At 41.5% G+C, this 16,664-nt stretch overlaps 1 protein-coding gene across 6 annotated transcripts in view; it reads right to left on the bottom strand.

Annotated features, from left to right (window-relative positions):
- The window catches only part of BDNF (brain derived neurotrophic factor), a 58,182-nt gene that overhangs the window by 7,979 nt on the left and 33,539 nt on the right, over positions 1–16,664 (bottom strand). The window contains exon 1 of one of the 6 annotated variants that reach the window (XM_073904914.1): positions 4,265–4,289. The exons of the other annotated variants lie outside the window; for them this stretch is intronic. The gene's annotated coding sequence lies outside the window, so the exon portion shown is untranslated. Of the gene's footprint in view, positions 1–4,264; positions 4,290–16,664 lie in introns of those variants that run through there. 6 annotated transcript variants of the gene reach the window in all.

The raw sequence follows: 16,664 nt of genomic DNA, 5'->3' as shown, positions 1-16,664 counted from the left end.
TTGAAACTAATAAATATTTTAGTAATTGAAATCTAATAAGGCAGATGTTCCAAAGCTTTGAAGGAAGTACCTTTAAAAATGTAGTTTTCAACCATAATGTATTTTATGTTCATGGGTATCCAATTATGCTTTCTACACAACACAGTCCTTCATACCAGAGTGCTCTCTGATCCCCTAGTGGACGCATGGTGTTGTGACACTTGCAGACATTACTTAGCCTCACTGAGAGTGCCAAAGAAATTGCTGGTTCTTACAGACCCAGAATAATACATACATGTAATTATCATGTAAAAAAGTATATTGCCCTGAATTATTACTTTGATAGATAAATTTACATACATCTTTGATACGAAGCACAACAGCTCTGGTCCTTTATTAACACCTTCTATTCCATACTCCATCCTTGAAAAAAGCAAATATTTTTCTACTCGTCAGACACCCAACTTACCCAGGAGTAACACTAGACCATATTCTCCATTAGGATGGGGATGGGTATTCTCCTTTGAATTACAATTTCTACAGTACCTTGTACAAAGTAGGTTCCCACACATGCTAAATGACTCTCTTCCCTCTGCGCTGGTAATATTTGTATAGTATTTAGGGAGGTGAAATTAAAGTAAGAACAGGAAGTCTTAAAATGACATGGCATGAATTTTGGAATAAGGGCTAGAACATGCCTGGCACAAGGACCAGGTCTGGGCAGAGAACATCCCACCTGCCATTTCCATCCCAGGCACAGCTGCCACCATCCAAAGGTCTTTAAGTGCCTCCAACAGTACTGCCCCAAGAAACCTACCCAAGAAACCTACTGTTCTACGGTAACCGAGGAAGAATCCCTGAAAGCCAGAGCCACCCACAGCTGGAAGTCCTATCCATGCCTTGCCCACTTCCTTCAGCTCCTCTTCACAGAGTAATACTGCCCAAACAGTGCACAGCTCTGTAATAAAGTCAAGCATACCCAAGTCAATTGCCTATCAAATGAATAGACAGCTTAAAAATTTTGCTTTTTAAAATACATTTTTAAACTGCTATTTTTAAAAAAGATTTTATTTATGTATTTATTTATTTTGAGAAAGAGCGAGCGAGCGCTCATATGCACAGGGGAAGGGGCAGAGGGGAAGGGAGAAGGGAGAGAATCCCAAGCAGACTCGTGCTGAGTGTGGAGCCCAATGCCAGGCTGGATCTCACCACCCTGATACCATGACCAGAGTTAGACGCTTAACCGACTGAGCCACCCAGGTGCCCCTTAAACTGCTATTTTTTAGATTACAAGAACAAAATGGCAGTTAACATTCAATTAAAAAGCTTAATCTCTTTAATTAGGATTCTGTTTCCTTTAGAATTTCAGGTGAGATTTGTTTATATAAACTAAAGTTCAGATTTAACAGTATTCTAACTATTACTATTCTTGAATTTCTAAATTTCTTATTTTAAGTACAGTTAATTAACACACAGTGTTATGTTGGTTTCAAGTGTGCAACACAGTGATCCAACAATTCCATATATCACCCTGTGTTCATCATAAGCGCATTCCTGAATCCCCATCACCTATTTAACCCATCCCCCCACTCACTGCCCCTCTGGTAACCATCAATTTGTTCTCTGTAATTAAGAGTCTGTTCCCTGATTTCTCTCTCTCTCTTTTTTTCCCCTTTGCTCATGTTTTGTTTCTTAAATTCCACATGAATGAAATCATATGGTATTTGTCATTCTCTGAACGTTATATTAAATTGCAAAAAAACAATGCATTATTAAATTCCCGTGGATGGCAGACAGTAATGTTAATTATGAGCTGATCTACCAGGTTCCATTAAGTTTGACCTACTTTGTAAGGACCTGAAAAAATTAAATGAAACCTTGCTTCTCAAAGTGAGATCCATGGGCCAGCAGCATTAGCATCACCTAGGAGCTTATAAGAAATGAAGACTCTTGGGGCAGCTGGGTGGCTCAGTTGGTTAAGCGTCTGCCTTCAGCTCAGGTCATGATCTCGGCGTCCTGGGATCAAGTCCCATGTCGGGCTCCCTGCTCAGTGGGGAGTCTGCTTCTCCCTCTTACTCTCCCTCTGTGCTTTCCCTCTCTCTCTCTTTCAAATAAATAAAATCTTAAAAAAAAAAAGAATCTCAGCTTCCCTTCCTCCATCCCATCCACCCGATCCACTAAAACAGAATCTGCACTTCGACAAGATTCATATACTTCAAGGTGATTCATATACTTATTGAAGTTGAGAAACATTGGATTGTAAATGATAAAGAGAAAGGAAGCTACTTAAAATAAGGAAATGAAAGGGTTAAGGTCAACTTAAGTATTGTGGTACATTCTGAGCATATCATGGGCTTACCTGCCATCTTTCCTCATTGGTTCAACTTGTTTTATTGGGACATTTATTATGTAGGAAAATATTTTTGCTTTTGTAATGGTATTAAATAAATCTGGGCTCCCTTTATTGTCACCTGGCTTTTCCACTATTGTGTTTATAAAGTACAGGATACCTATAAACGTGATTGATTGAATGAGAATTTATATTGTACTACAGACCTAAATCTGGACTTCCACTCACTTCCACTCCACTAATTTTTATCTCAATGCTACAAACCATGTGCAAGCATAACTGGTCTCCCTGATCACTTACAAAGCCTAACATCACTCCCTCAATGGAAATGACACCAACAGCATTAGCAGGTGATAGATTTCCACACACATGAATATTCCTTTCAGCCAGATATCTCTGATGGTGAAACAGAGACAGAGGCAGGGAAAACAGACTCACTCAATAAAGATTTATTTCTAAGCCTGCCCTAAAACTAACAGATCTAGCTAACTTCTACCACCTAACTCCGAAATAAAACCCATAAAACAACAGCAGTGGCAGCAACAACAAAACGTATCAGTGTATCAAGCATCCAAATCCCTATCCAGCCCAAATTCATCTTTATCGCAGTAAGGTACATAGCAGGCAACCCAATTTCTCAGTTGGGTTCCAACAACTGGGATCATTTGCTTCAAGACTGAAGGAGGTAACGTGGTTTAAAAAAAAAGTTAGTTTTCTAAAGAAAAGTCTAAACATTTTTGAGTTACAGGGACATCATCAGGGAGTTGATGGGGTAGTTTCATCAACAGAACTGGAGGCTGCTTCACTGTTTAGGTTTTTTACAAAGGATTGCAAAGACAGCTAGTTCCCAAACACCAAGTCACCAAGTCATCAGTACGTACACAAATGACTCACACTGGGAAGCCTGATAGTGTTGTGTTAGATCACCTGCTAATAGGTGGGGCTGAGATGACACAGAAACCTCTTTTCCCAGGACGAATCCTAAGTATTACTGGGTTCCACCTTGAGCCCCACACAGTACAGATGTGAACACAACTAGGGAGCTGCCTCCTCCAAATTACAAACACAGAGCACCTATTACCAGACAGCAGAGCACTGTCTTCCAAGTTCCGGGATCCAGGAATAAGCATGCTCTGTACTTTAAAAAAGTGCAAGGGTGATGTAACTGTGCCCTTTGTCCCCAAGGGGAGAAAACATGCAGTAACTCTCTCAAGCTAGAGGACAAAAGGAATCCCCCTTTAAGAAAAGTTTGCAATAATGTGGAAATTGAAGACAAGCCAGAACCATTACAATTAAAAACCAAAACCAAAAACAAACAAAAGAGACTATATTTCAGTCTCTTTGCTCAGAATTGGAAACTTCAAATCAACAGGTGGCTTGTAAGGTGTTGCTGGACACTCCGGAGTTCCTGGGATGAGATGCTATGGGAATTCTGGCAGCTGTGAGCCAACGCCCACGAGACACCGTCCCCACACAAACACGCTCTTAATGGACCCCAGAGCTGTGGTAACAGCATGCCCTTCCCAGTTTTTCCACAGATGGTGCTTCTGAAATTTTCCACAGCCAATGTATTCCTGTGGTTAATTAGTTATCTGAGTGAATTCCATCACAGAATATCTGTTCATAATTAGAGCCATCGTAGGTCCAAACTAGAAGACTTCAACGTCATTACTTCAGAAGGGGTAAAATGAGAATGGGACAGATGATTCTCATGTGATGAAGAGACCGCTCTCTAGATTAGACCCTATCCTCTGAACTACTACAGAAAACATTAATTTTTACAAAGCAAGAGGTGAGAAACAGGTGGGAGAAGAAACTGGACAGATAAGGTGCCCCTAGAACAAAAGAACAGCGTTCCTTTTAAAACCACTATCGGGAAATCCTAAGGGAAAGATGAAATTAGCAAGAGAACACCATTAGCTCTCTGTTGCTCACCTTTACGAGACCATTTTCAGGAATCAGTTTGTTAAATTCCACATGCTGCAGCCCTTCTTCTGGGATGCACAGTCATACCATACAGAAGCGTGTGGGCAGATGCCAAGACGTGTGTGGACATGCAGCCCTCTCTGTAGAAACTCAATGTTCCAAGCGTTAACGAGGATTAACCTCCTGCCCACGTGGAGAAAACTGGTGGTTCCACACTTCCAGTTGTCCTTCAGGTTATTTTTGCATCTGATTCTATAATTTCTTTTAATTACTTATTGTAAAGGACAGGGAAGTGCTCATTATTTGTAGCTTAATGCAGGAGCAAAAATAATGGAGTACGTGCCCCTGCTCACTGCCCCCTACCGCAGTCCCCAACTCTTGTAAGTGTCCCTGTTCCTGTGAGTAGCACAAACAAGCCAGTTTCTGGGCCCTGCGCATAATGAGCCATGTGGACCCTGTTCCAGAAATTGGCCATGTTTCAGAGCTACTATAAAATACAAGGAAAATATTAACATCTCAGATGACAAAAGATCCATATGGCTGGTCAGAAAATATCCACAGCACTTAAGCCAATAGAATGTACCTACTATATGGAAACATTCGATTCTGTTTCATGAGCATCAGGACTGTGAGAACATCTGTTTGTCTCCAACCCTTTTTGCTAAACATTGATTCCTGCAGAATACATGCAAACTGAAACACCAACATATTTAATCTAAGCAGTGGGATGAGGGATGTGTTCCTATCTGCACGGTATTTATAAGTAAACACAGTATTAGAGGTAGTGGTGTGTATGGGGGGGTGGATATTGGGAGAAGCCGTGGGCAGCTGGATAAATAAGTAATATCAAACTTCTCTTTGTATTAAAAAAATGATTTAAAATAATAGCTAACATTTATGAGCAGCAAGGTCGATAAACCAAGTTATCTGCAGCTTACAGCTAAGAAAACTGAGGCTCAGAGAGGTTCAATAAATTGCCTAAAACCACATGCCCAGCAAGTGGTAGAAGTGGAATTTGAATCAGAGATGGCTTGCATGCTTCTTTCCACATGGGGTCAGATGTGGAGGTGGTCTTATATTTTGAGGGAGGTCTACTTGGCAGAGACAGCCTGCAAACCCTAGGTATCAATTTCTTACTTAAGAAAGCCCCCTATGATCATTCCTGATAAGCAGTTTATTTACACACTAATTTCACAACATTGACAATCACTGTAATGTTTCTGCTTTACTATCTTTTCCCCAGATTGACGCATTCCCTGAAGGTATCAACCATACATGCATACTTAACAGGGCATAGTGTCAACACGATGCACGGAGGTAATTTGTTTGAAATGTCCTAACATTTTCCCCTGGGAAGATCTCACTGGGCCTCGAACAGAACCACATGCTTTTTAGATCACTAACCACTGCCAAATACTCCTGTGTCAACTCCACTTGAGTAAGAATGATTTCAATCAGGACCCAAATACCAATGTGCCTTAAGGAAAACATAATAATAAAAAAAAAAACTTGTGACATAAAACCTTTCTTTTTAGTACCCCAACCTAATCCCCTCAAAATCTAAAGGCCTGGTCCCCTAGGCCACCCCAATTATGACTCATGCAATGGTCCTGTTACTCAAGAACAGAGCTGAGGGCCTCAGATGGCAGTGGCAAAAAAAAGGTATGGCAGGACAATCTCAAATTTATTCTCAGGGAGTAGTTCATACAACTAGTTCGGACCACAAAGACCGCAGAACAGGTGATCCAACATGGACAGAGCAGCAGACTCTCAGAGGGCGCCCACAAGAGCAACCAAGTTGAAACAGCCAAAGAAAAAAAGGTCATGAGGTGACCTCACATGGGTTCCCTGCCTCCAAACGGGTGCCCGGAGGCCCTTGGCATGAACCGCAAAGGCAAAGTGGACCCCACAGCCACACTGAGTGGATACAGAACATGTACCCAAGACAACATCCTGAATGTGTGCGGCAGGTTGGATGCATGATGGCACAAAACACAGAATACCTTGCTTCTGGCCACAGCCAGCCCTTGGACGATAGTGGACTTCTAGAGAAGCAGCTGCAAAGAGCCCGAGAGCAGAACTGGAAATGCCTGTTGTGAAAGCCTTCAGAGGTACCAACAAGAGAAAACGTGTATTTGTCAGTGCTGTGTCAGCTAGCCTCTGGCAGGCCACCCTTATGCCCAGGAATTATTTTTTGTGTAGCCACATACACTCATCACTGCAACTCCCCACGTGCCACTAGGCCACAGAGAGGAAGAGGAGTGGCTTTCCCTTTTAAAGGGCCCCCTCAAAAATTCGATGAAAAAGAACGCCTGGGGCGCCTGGGTGGCTCAGTCCTTAAGCGTCTGCCTTCGGCTCAGGTCATGATCCCAGGGTCCTGGGGTCAAGCCCGACATCGGGCTCCCTGCTCGGCAGGAAGCCTGCTTCTCCCTCCCCCACTCCCCCTACTTGTGTTCCTGCTCTCACTGTGTCTCTCTCCGTCAAATAAATAAATAAAATCTTTAAAAAAGAAAATAAAAAGAACGCCTGTTTGAATGGAATAACAATTTTGCCAGGCTCCTTTTACCATACTTTTCTATGCAGAACTAAAGGGATTTTTTTTTGTCCCTAAATACAGCACATTGTCTGCAGAGAAAAATGACTAAGAATCAATCTTTCCAATGAGAATGATAGAGCCATGTGAACATGACCTGGAATATATGCTTTTTGAAATGTGGAGATGTTAGCTAGGCTATCAACCCTGTGTTTTTACAGGATCCCCTATTTGTATGATGCAGGAAACTGCCTGGCAACTTTAAGGGAAAAGTGTAACAGTACTGTGTCATAGTACAATGCTTATACTGTACTCCACCAGCTTTATCTTATAAAGTACTAATTATGCAATTACACATCTTCAGGAAAGTGCAAAATCGTTCCTCAAAAGTGCATCCCCTTGGGTGTGAAAGTTCTAAGCTCAGCAAGACCTCGTCTGTGATTTGGGATATATCTTCTGAATGCAGTACGTAAAAATAAGGTTAACAGCTGCGAAATGAGCATTGAAAGCCTGGTGCACAGTGCATTGTGGTGAAACAATGTCCTTTTCTGTTCCAATAAACACTGTTGTAGTCTTTATTATTATTTTTTAAGATTTTATTTATTTATTTGGCAGAGAGAGACACAGCAAGAGAGGGAACACAAGCAGGGGGAGTGGGAGAGGGAGAAGCAGGCTTCTCGCGGAGCAGGGAGCCCGATGCGGGGCTCAATCCCAGGACCCTGGGATCATGACCTGAGCCAAAGGCAGATGCTTTAATGACTGAGCCACCCAGGCACCCCTGTTGTGGTCTTTAGATCTATTATTGCTAGTTAGGTGAATAGTGAGTGCATGCTCAAACTTCCATTACACAAGCTTCTGCAAGTGGCAACTGGGTCCATTCCGTGTGTGTGTCACCAGAGCTGGCATAAGCCCATGGCCATGGTAAAGCAGTATTTCTACTGGAATTGGTGTCTGCACCAAGTCTGGGACCGTGCAATAGTCCCACTGCAAACTAGGGGCAAGGTGAGAGACAGAGACCTCACATAGAAGCTCACTTTCCATTTCTCATCTTTCAGATTGACATACACTCTGTTGTTGAGGCTATAAAGAAACAGCCATTCTCATACATTGACGGTGGGAACACAAAGGGTTCGAGCCCTTTGTTTTCTTTTTTTTTTTTTTGTAAAGACTTTATTTAGTTGAGAGAGAGAGAGAGCATGAGCAAGCGGAGAGGCAGAGGGAGAGGGAGAAGCAGACTTCCCACTGAGCAGGGAGCCCGATGCAGGGCTCAAGCCCAGGGTCCCAGGATCATGACCTGAGCTGAAGGCAGATGCTTAACCAACTGAGCCACCCAGGTGCCCCAGGGTTTGAGCCCTTTGCACGGCCCTTAAGGACTATCTATCAAAATTATAAATGAATTTTCCTGTTGACCCAGCAATTCCACTTCTGAGAATGTACCTATATAAGTAGGTGCACATGTACAAAATGATGTATACCCAACATTAGTAACTGCAACAGACATATAATAGCAAAAATACTAGAGATTGCCCAATTTCTAGTTTTACAGGAAAACATAAACTATACTGCATACATTTAATAGAATCCACGCAACTGTAAAGAACAATTAGCTGCCTACATACTGAAATACAAAGCTCTCTGAAATATATTGGCACGTAATAAAAGCCAGGTGAAGAACAGTATATGTAGGGTATATTACCTTTTGTTCAAAAAATAGGGGAAAATAGGGGCACCTGGCTGGCGTGACACATGGTGCGAGCATGTGACTTGATCTCGGGGTCATGAGTTTGAGCCCCATGTGGGGTGTAGAGATTACTTAAATCTTTTTTTAAAAGATGGGGGAAAATAAGGGTGCTTGGCTGGCTTAGTCGGTAGGGCATCCAACACTTGATCTCAGGGTCATGAGTTTGAGCTCCACATTGTGAGTAGAGATTACTTAAAAATAATGGCTTAGGGCGCCTGGGTGGCTCAGATGGTTAAGCATCTGCCTTCGGCTCAGGTCATGATTCCAGGGTCCTGGGATCGAGTCCCGCATCGGGCTCCCTGCTCCTTGGGAGCCTGCTTCTCCCTCTGCTTCTCTCTCCCTCTCTCTCCCTCTGTCTCTCATGAATAAATAAAATATTTAAAAAAAAAATAATGGCTTAAACAAATGGAGGGAACCTTAAAATAAATTTTTTTAAATGGGGGAAATAATAATACATTCATATTTACTTATGTTTTCATAAAACACACTATGAAGGATTCACATGAGATTAGTACAAATGATCACCTATAGATGGTATGTGCTGGATGGGGAAACTGAGGCAGGCAAGATGCCTCAATGCAGACTTTTTAATACTTGCTTGATTTTGAATCATGTAAGTAAACTAACTATCAAAAGATTAAAATAAAACAAACCAATTTTTTTAAAAGTTTAACCCAGTGACTTTACTTTTGACACCAATGACTCTCCCACATTGCTCTGGTACAACAGACACTCAAGAAATTTATGCCAGTTCCTTTGCTATGTCCCAGTAGTGACTAAAATCAAGAAGTCTCAATTTCTGGGACATTTCCTGGAAGAAACCAGTACAAGGTGGGGCAGTTGGGTATAGAGGGCAGTCCCTGGGACTGGGGAATGAAGACCTGAGTTCTGGGCCTGCCTTTCCCACTGGTTTTTAAGTTGACCCTATGAAATGGCTCATAATCAGCCATTTTTTTAACCAACAAATTGGGCAAATTCATAGGTGAATCTTCATGGATGAGCCAACTGAAGGATCCTGCTGCCTCAGCTCTGTGATGGGAGGGTAAGAAATCTCAACTTGCCTGACTCACAGCATCATGCCAAGGGTCATCAACACATGGGAAGGGGCTTTATAAACTGTAAAGGGCAACTGTACAAACAAATGTTGTTAACCACACCACCAGCCTGAGGGGTGATCATAGCCAAACATAGGAGGGGAACAAGACCCATTCCCAAAAAGTTTCTGAGACACTGAGATGGTGGGGGAGTGGAGAGGAAATCTCCAAAATAATCTTGAAATGTCAACAGAAAACAAGAGTGGGCTGACAAAAACAGACTTGAAGAGGAAGACATGTGGTTAAATGACTCCATATGTGGTCATCTACAAATGAATATACTGGAAATTCCATAAGCCTAACAGGGAAATTAGGGAGACATGACATATATGGGAGCAAACTTTAAGGATACAGACTTTAATAACAAATGCAAGATCAATGTCAAATCCAAAATCCAAATCCAAAATGATGGTGCTTGTGATCAGTAGAGGTGTCGGAGACAGGTGCCTGTCAGTAGGCCTCCAATTTTCCTCCAAAATCAGATGTAAACTTCAAACATTTCTGAAAATACTCCCTAGGGAACCTTTTACCCCAAATTTAGAGACTGAATGAAAAATCATGCTTTAAAAAGGCAAAAAAGACAAAAAACAAACCAAAAAAAAAAAAAAGCCTTCTCAATTCCATATGTACCGTCATCTGGAAAGCAGATCTCCCATTAAACGGATGGTCAAGGCCGCACCACAATGTTAAACTAATCAGGAAAATTCCAGGGGTGGCTTTGCATACCCTCCTGAAGTGCAACATTCCCAGAGGCAGGAAATAACTACAGGAGGAAGTTCACTGGAGGTACTCTGCTTGGTACTGCTACCTAGCCACCTGGGAAGAAGCCAGAAGGCTGTATGGAACTCAGAAAAAGAAAGCAAAGAACGCCTTTCTATTTTGATTAAAGAAGGCCCTGTGCAAGGTGCCTGCTTCCAGCTGGGTCTTAAGTAGTCTAAATGGTGCAGCAAATTCTGGGATCACCTCTTAATGAAATGAATCTTGACTTTAGGCCATTCTGAGAAATTCCATTGCCTCTTTGGGTCAAATACAATGTCCTCACCTCCACCTCCAGTCTTGACTTTAGGCCATTCTGAGAAATTCCAGTGCCTCTTTGGGTCAAATACAATGTGCTCACCTCCACCTCCAGAAACATGGTCTCACAGCAGACCATGTTTCCTTACAGAAATTTCTCTAGGGAGCTTACTAACCTATAATATTTCAAGTCAGAGTCTCTTGCTTATGAGTGGTAAACTATCTCTGATTAAGAAAGCATTACATACATTTTAATGATTCATTTATTTATTAAAAACTTAAGAGTTTAGATGTACTTTGTTTAAGGAAAATAATTTTCAAGGCTGCTTCATGTAAAGTGGGAATAATGAACTTGGTAACTCTTATTTTTTTTTTAAGTAAGCTCTATGCCCAACATAGGGCTTGAACTCACATCCCCAAGATCAAGAGTCAAATGCTCTACTGACAGAGCCAGCCAGGTGCCCCTTGACAGGGTAACTCTTAATGAAGTCTTCAAGTGACTGAATCCTGAGTTTAAACTGTCACTGACTTTTTTTTTAAAGGCAGTGAAATTTTTTCCATTTTTTAATTTAAATTCAATTAATTAACATATAATGTGTTATTGGTTTCAGAGGTAGAGGTCAGTGATTCATCAGTCTTATATAATACACAGTGTTCGTTACATTACGTGTCCTTCTTTAATGTCTATCTGTCTATCATCTAGTTACCCCAGCCCCCCACCTCATTCCCCTCCAGCAACCCTCAGTTTGTTTCCTATGATTAAGAGTGTTAAGGGGGTGCCTGGGTGGCTCACTCAGTTAAGCAGCTGCCTTCGGCTCAGGTCATGGAGCCCCGCATCGGGCTCCCTGCTCGGTGGAGAGCCTGCTTCTCCCTCTGCCACTGCTTGCCGCTCTGCCTACTTGTGCTCTCTCTCTCTCTCTCTCTCTAATAAATAAATAAAATCCTAAAAAAAAAGTCTGTTATGGTTTGTCTCCCTCTCTAGTTTTGTCTTATTTTTTCCTCTCTTCCCCTATGATGCTCTGTTTTGTTTCTTAAATTCCACATATCAGTGAGATCATATGATAATTGTCTTTCCCTAATTGACTTATTTCACTTAGCATAATACCCTCTAGTTCCTTCCATGTCATTGCAAATGGCAAGATTTCATTTTTTGATGGCTGCATAATATTCCATTATATATATGTGTGTGTGTGTGTGTGTGTGTGTGTGTGTGTGTGTATATATATATATATATATATATACCACTTCTTCTTTATCCATTCATCTGTTGATGGACATCTGGGCTCTTTCCATAGTTTGGCTATTGTGGACATTGCCACTATAAACATTGGGGTGCACGTCACTTCACCCCACTTTGGATCACTACATTTGTATCTTTGGGGTAAATACCCAGTAGTGCAATTGCTGGGTCCAAGGGTAGCTCTATGTTCAACTTTTTGAGGAACCTCCATACTGTTTTCCAGAGTGGCTGCACCAGCTTGCATTCCCACCAACAGTGTAGGAGGGTTCCCCTTTCTCCTCATCCTCACCAACATCTGTCATTTCCTGAAATTGTCACTGGCTTTTAAGTATAACAAGAAAATCTGAGACCTACAGAGGTGGGTGCACTCCCAGCTGTCCGCAGCTTTCAAGGAAGTGTTCCAGCGTTACCCCAAATGGTCAATTTTACACAGTTAATCCATTAGAGGTTCACAAATCAAAAACAGTTCTTAAAAAAATGTTCATGGGACATGAACACGGGGACAATGAGGGGACACCTCCAAGGTATACATCAGTCATGGATTCAAGCTCATGTTTTATCGGCAGAGCTCTGGTCATATCATTGAAGTGGAAGGTCGTAACCAGCTGTGTTTCTTTCCTTCTCTCATGTGAAGAAACTCAGTGGTAGACCATGAGTATTCCATGAGGAAAAAAATCCCACAAATATTTTTAAAGCTCCATTTCTGCCTTTTCTCCTTTCAGAGACACAAAAGTCATCCATCCTTCTGTGGCTGGGTTATCCGTGAAAGCCTTTTATTGGGGTCAACACATCAAACTCACAGCTTAGGAGGACTAGGACTTAGCCTTCTCCTAACATTTGCTCTTTAACAATCTCTGAGCACAGATGCCAGGGACACCAAGATGAATGAGGCAGAATCCCTGCCTTTGGGGGCCTCACCGTTAGAGAGGGGGGATGGGGAACAGGTTTGACACAGATTAAATCAACAACTATCGCTCACTGTAAAACATGCTGTCATTTGCATGTGCCCAGGAGCAGTCCCAAAAGAGGGAATGAAAGGGAGGAGGCGTGACAGAGAAGAGGAGGCTGTTGACCCAGGTTTTTGTTCAGTATAAATCATATTCTGTAGAGCAAAAGATTATGTTAACTGATCTGTTTAACCTCTTAGCACCTACAAGCCATAAAGCAAGAAAAATACCCATAAAGAGTTCAATGTTGGTGAGCTTCTGGGGCATGTAAGCTGGAAATCAAGACTCTTTTATGGCCATGTACCTAGAAATGATTTCCCCTTCACAGTGCTTTCCTAGCTGAACATGACAATGCCGAAGTCTTTTCCATGTGGGAAGGAAATGTTGACTGATTGAGCAAGTACCCTGTCACCACCTACTATGCAATGTACGACACCTAGGTTTTGCTTTCAAAGGGTTTACAATTTTAACTGCAAAATTAAGACTAAAATACATGGCTGCTGAATCACTGCATTGTACACCTATAACTATATAACACTGTATGTTAACTAATTGGAATTAAAATAAAAACTTAAAAAAGACTAAAATACATGGGGGGATAAAAGCTAAATTGTAAGACAGCTGTTTTGGGACAAGGACCCTAACTCATTCAACTTTGAAAAAAATTACCATTTATTCAACTTCCTACTTAGTAGTACATATTTGGGGTAGCCATACCTCCTCTCTTTGGGATCTGAATTGAGAACAGAATAGGAACACACTGCCAAGAGGAAATCAAAATACAGAGTCAGCCTCATGTTAGCAAAGCTGGATTAGAAAATATGGTGGGCATAGCCTGAAGAAGCCAGCCCTGCATTTACTGCTTATTGCATCATGGCTAGAATGCCAAGAACCTACACATTTGGACGTGGTGGTCCCACAGAGCAAGAGAGCGGTGGGCTCAATTTCAGCACCAGCAGTCCATTGCTTTGATTTACATAGTGTATACACTCCATGAGAGGACAGGTTTAGTAAGGTCCCACCAATCAGCTTAATCACCACTTCTCATAGAGAGGAGCAAGTAACGGGGATGAGAGAAGACCCAGAATGCTCCTCTGACCTAACCCTTCTCTTGTGCATTTTAGGAAGCAGGTGCCCTTGTGGAATCACAGGATGAGGGGAAAGTATTTCCCTCAACATTACTCAAGCCATGGAGAATTTAGGCAACTTGCCCAAGATCATAGGTCTAGTAAGTGACGGACCTGGAATCCAACTCCATCACTCCAGCTGGGTCTTGAAAAATGAGTAGGATTTAGATGGATGAAGGGGGAAGAAAGTCATTAATAAACAAATTAGACTCCAAAGATTACATCAAAACAGAGCCGTCTTGTCAACTTTGGTATAAAGTGGAGCAAATTTAGGCAGGAAGCGTGTTAACAAAGCTTTTAATTGTCTTGATAGTAAGTCACAAATGGTGCTATTTAGGGCTGGGAAGTGCCAACAGCAACAAGAGTGACTGAAATTCATTTAGCCCTTACTACGCCAAGCACTGTTCTAAGCACTTCACTAGTATTAACACATTTAATCCCTACAACTACCCTGTCAAGAGGCTGAGGCACAGAGAGTTTCAGTGATATGTACAAGGTCACACTTCTAGTACGTGGTGGACCTAGAATCCAACTCGATCATTGGGTTGGGGAATATTGTCCCATGTCTTCTGCTCTCAAGGAAGTTTCTGAGGAAGTATCTTTGAAGTCAGAAAATATCTTCAACAGGCCTCCTATCTCAAAGCCTCTGGACTTCTGATTATTTATAAGGCCGCAAATCCCTTCTAACCATGCACTAATCCATGTATTTGAACAATGAAGTAAATGATAAGTCCCTCTAAATCACAGGATGTTCAATTTATTTGGCTTTTCATTCAGCAATTCTTAAAGTTTCCTGCATATCTGAACCACCTGTGGAAGTTTCTAAACATAATATATGTCCAGGCTCTGTCCCAAACCTACGAATCTTGAATCCCAAGGACTAGCACCTGTTATTTGCATTTTTTTTACACTTTCAAAGGTAATTCTGATGATCACCAGATTGGAGAACTCTGCTCTGTTATGTTGTTCACTTACCAGGATCCTCAGCTTTAAGTAAAATTTTAACAAAGAAGCTCAAAGAACAGGACATCAAAAAATCATATATTCTGTTCCTCTCTCTTCAAGAGATTTTTTTCTTAAAAAAGGGGCGGATAAATTTAAAAACCCTTTAAAATAAACATTATTTTAATCCTCCCATCATCATTTTCCTCCTTGGCACACAGAGGGTGGCCAATCTCTGCTCTATAGAGTGGACACTAGGCCAGGGTGACAATACTGACCTACACCTATGCCAGATTCCCATTAATGTGCCAAGGGTGCTAGGTTAGAAGTCTTCTTGCTCTGGTTCTATAGCTATGCATCTTGGATCAAGTTATCTAGCTACTCTGAGCTTTAATTTCCTCATCTGTTATGTGGGAATAATGTCTGCTCCATCTTTTTCAAAGGGTTATTTGTAGGATCAAATGGAATGAGACATGAGAATGCATTTTCAAAATATGAAACAAGATTTTGGACAAGATTACTATTGAAGTGTGCAGCCTTGTCTACATATGATGTTAGCCACGAAAATCATGTAGGAATGTTAGTGATGACAAACCAACTGAATTCTGGTTCCAGTACCAATACTTACTGCATGAGGGCAAGTTTTCACATCCTTTAATAGTGCTTGGAATAGCGATGGTGAGAGTTCCCCGAGATTTTACATGAGACTGACTCTGAAGGACAATCAGAGGCTCTGGAATAATAAAGGCTTCCAACTTTTAAGAAAGTCATTCTCAGGAATGTAAAAACCAGAGGAATATACTCATATTTTAGGAAAAGCAGTTTAAAATAAATTTTGTTACTGATGATACATTTTAATGGTTAATAAAATCTTTACATTAAGGTCATCTCTCCTTGCTTCTCAACTGTTACATACCTACGATTCTTTTTTTTTTTATTATGTTATATTAATCATCATACATTACATCATTTGTTTTTGGTGTTCCATGATTTATTGTTTGCATATAACACCCAGTGCTCCATTCAATACGTGCCCTCTTTAATACCCAATACCAGGCTAACCCATCCCCCCACCACCCTCCCCTCTAGAACCCTCAGTTTGTTTCTCAGAGTCCATAGTCTCTCATGGTTCATCTCCCCCTCCAATTTCCCTCCCTTCATTTTTCCCTTCCTGCTATCTTCTTCCTTTTTTTTTTTTTTTTACCAAATAATGTATTATTTGTTTCAGAGGTACAGGTTTGTGATTCAACAGTCTTACACAATTCACAGCGCTCACCATAGCACATACTCTCCCCAATGTCTATCACCCAGCCACCCCATCCCTCCCACCCCCCCACCACTCCAGTAACACTCAGTTTGTTTCCTGAGATTAAGAATTCCTCATATCAGTGAGATCATATGATACATGTCTTTCTCTGATTGACTTATTTTGCTCAGCATAATACCCTCCAGTTCCAACCACATCGTTGCAAATGGCAAGATTTCATTCCCTTTGATGGCTGCATAATATTCCATTGTATATATATACCACCTCTTCTTTATCCATTCATCTGTTGATGACATCTTGGCTCTTTCCATAGTTTGGCCATTGTGGACATTGCTGCTATAAACATCAGGGTGCACGTACCCCTTCGGATCCCTACATTTGTATCTTTGGGGTAAATACCCATTAGTGCAATTGCTGGATCATATGGTAGCTCTATTTTCAAATTTTTGAGGAATCTCCATCTGTTTTCCAGAGGGGCTGCACCAGCTTGCATTCCCACCAACA

Source organism: Callorhinus ursinus, unplaced genomic scaffold (assembly GCF_003265705.2).
Source record: "Callorhinus ursinus isolate GAN/ISIS: 27379988/994484 unplaced genomic scaffold, GSC_fseal_2.0 scaffold21, whole genome shotgun sequence".
Taxonomy (NCBI): Eukaryota; Metazoa; Chordata; class Mammalia; order Carnivora; family Otariidae; genus Callorhinus; species Callorhinus ursinus.
The sequence above is the reverse complement of the archived record's forward strand: the minus strand, read 5'-3'. Positions and strand labels throughout refer to the sequence as shown.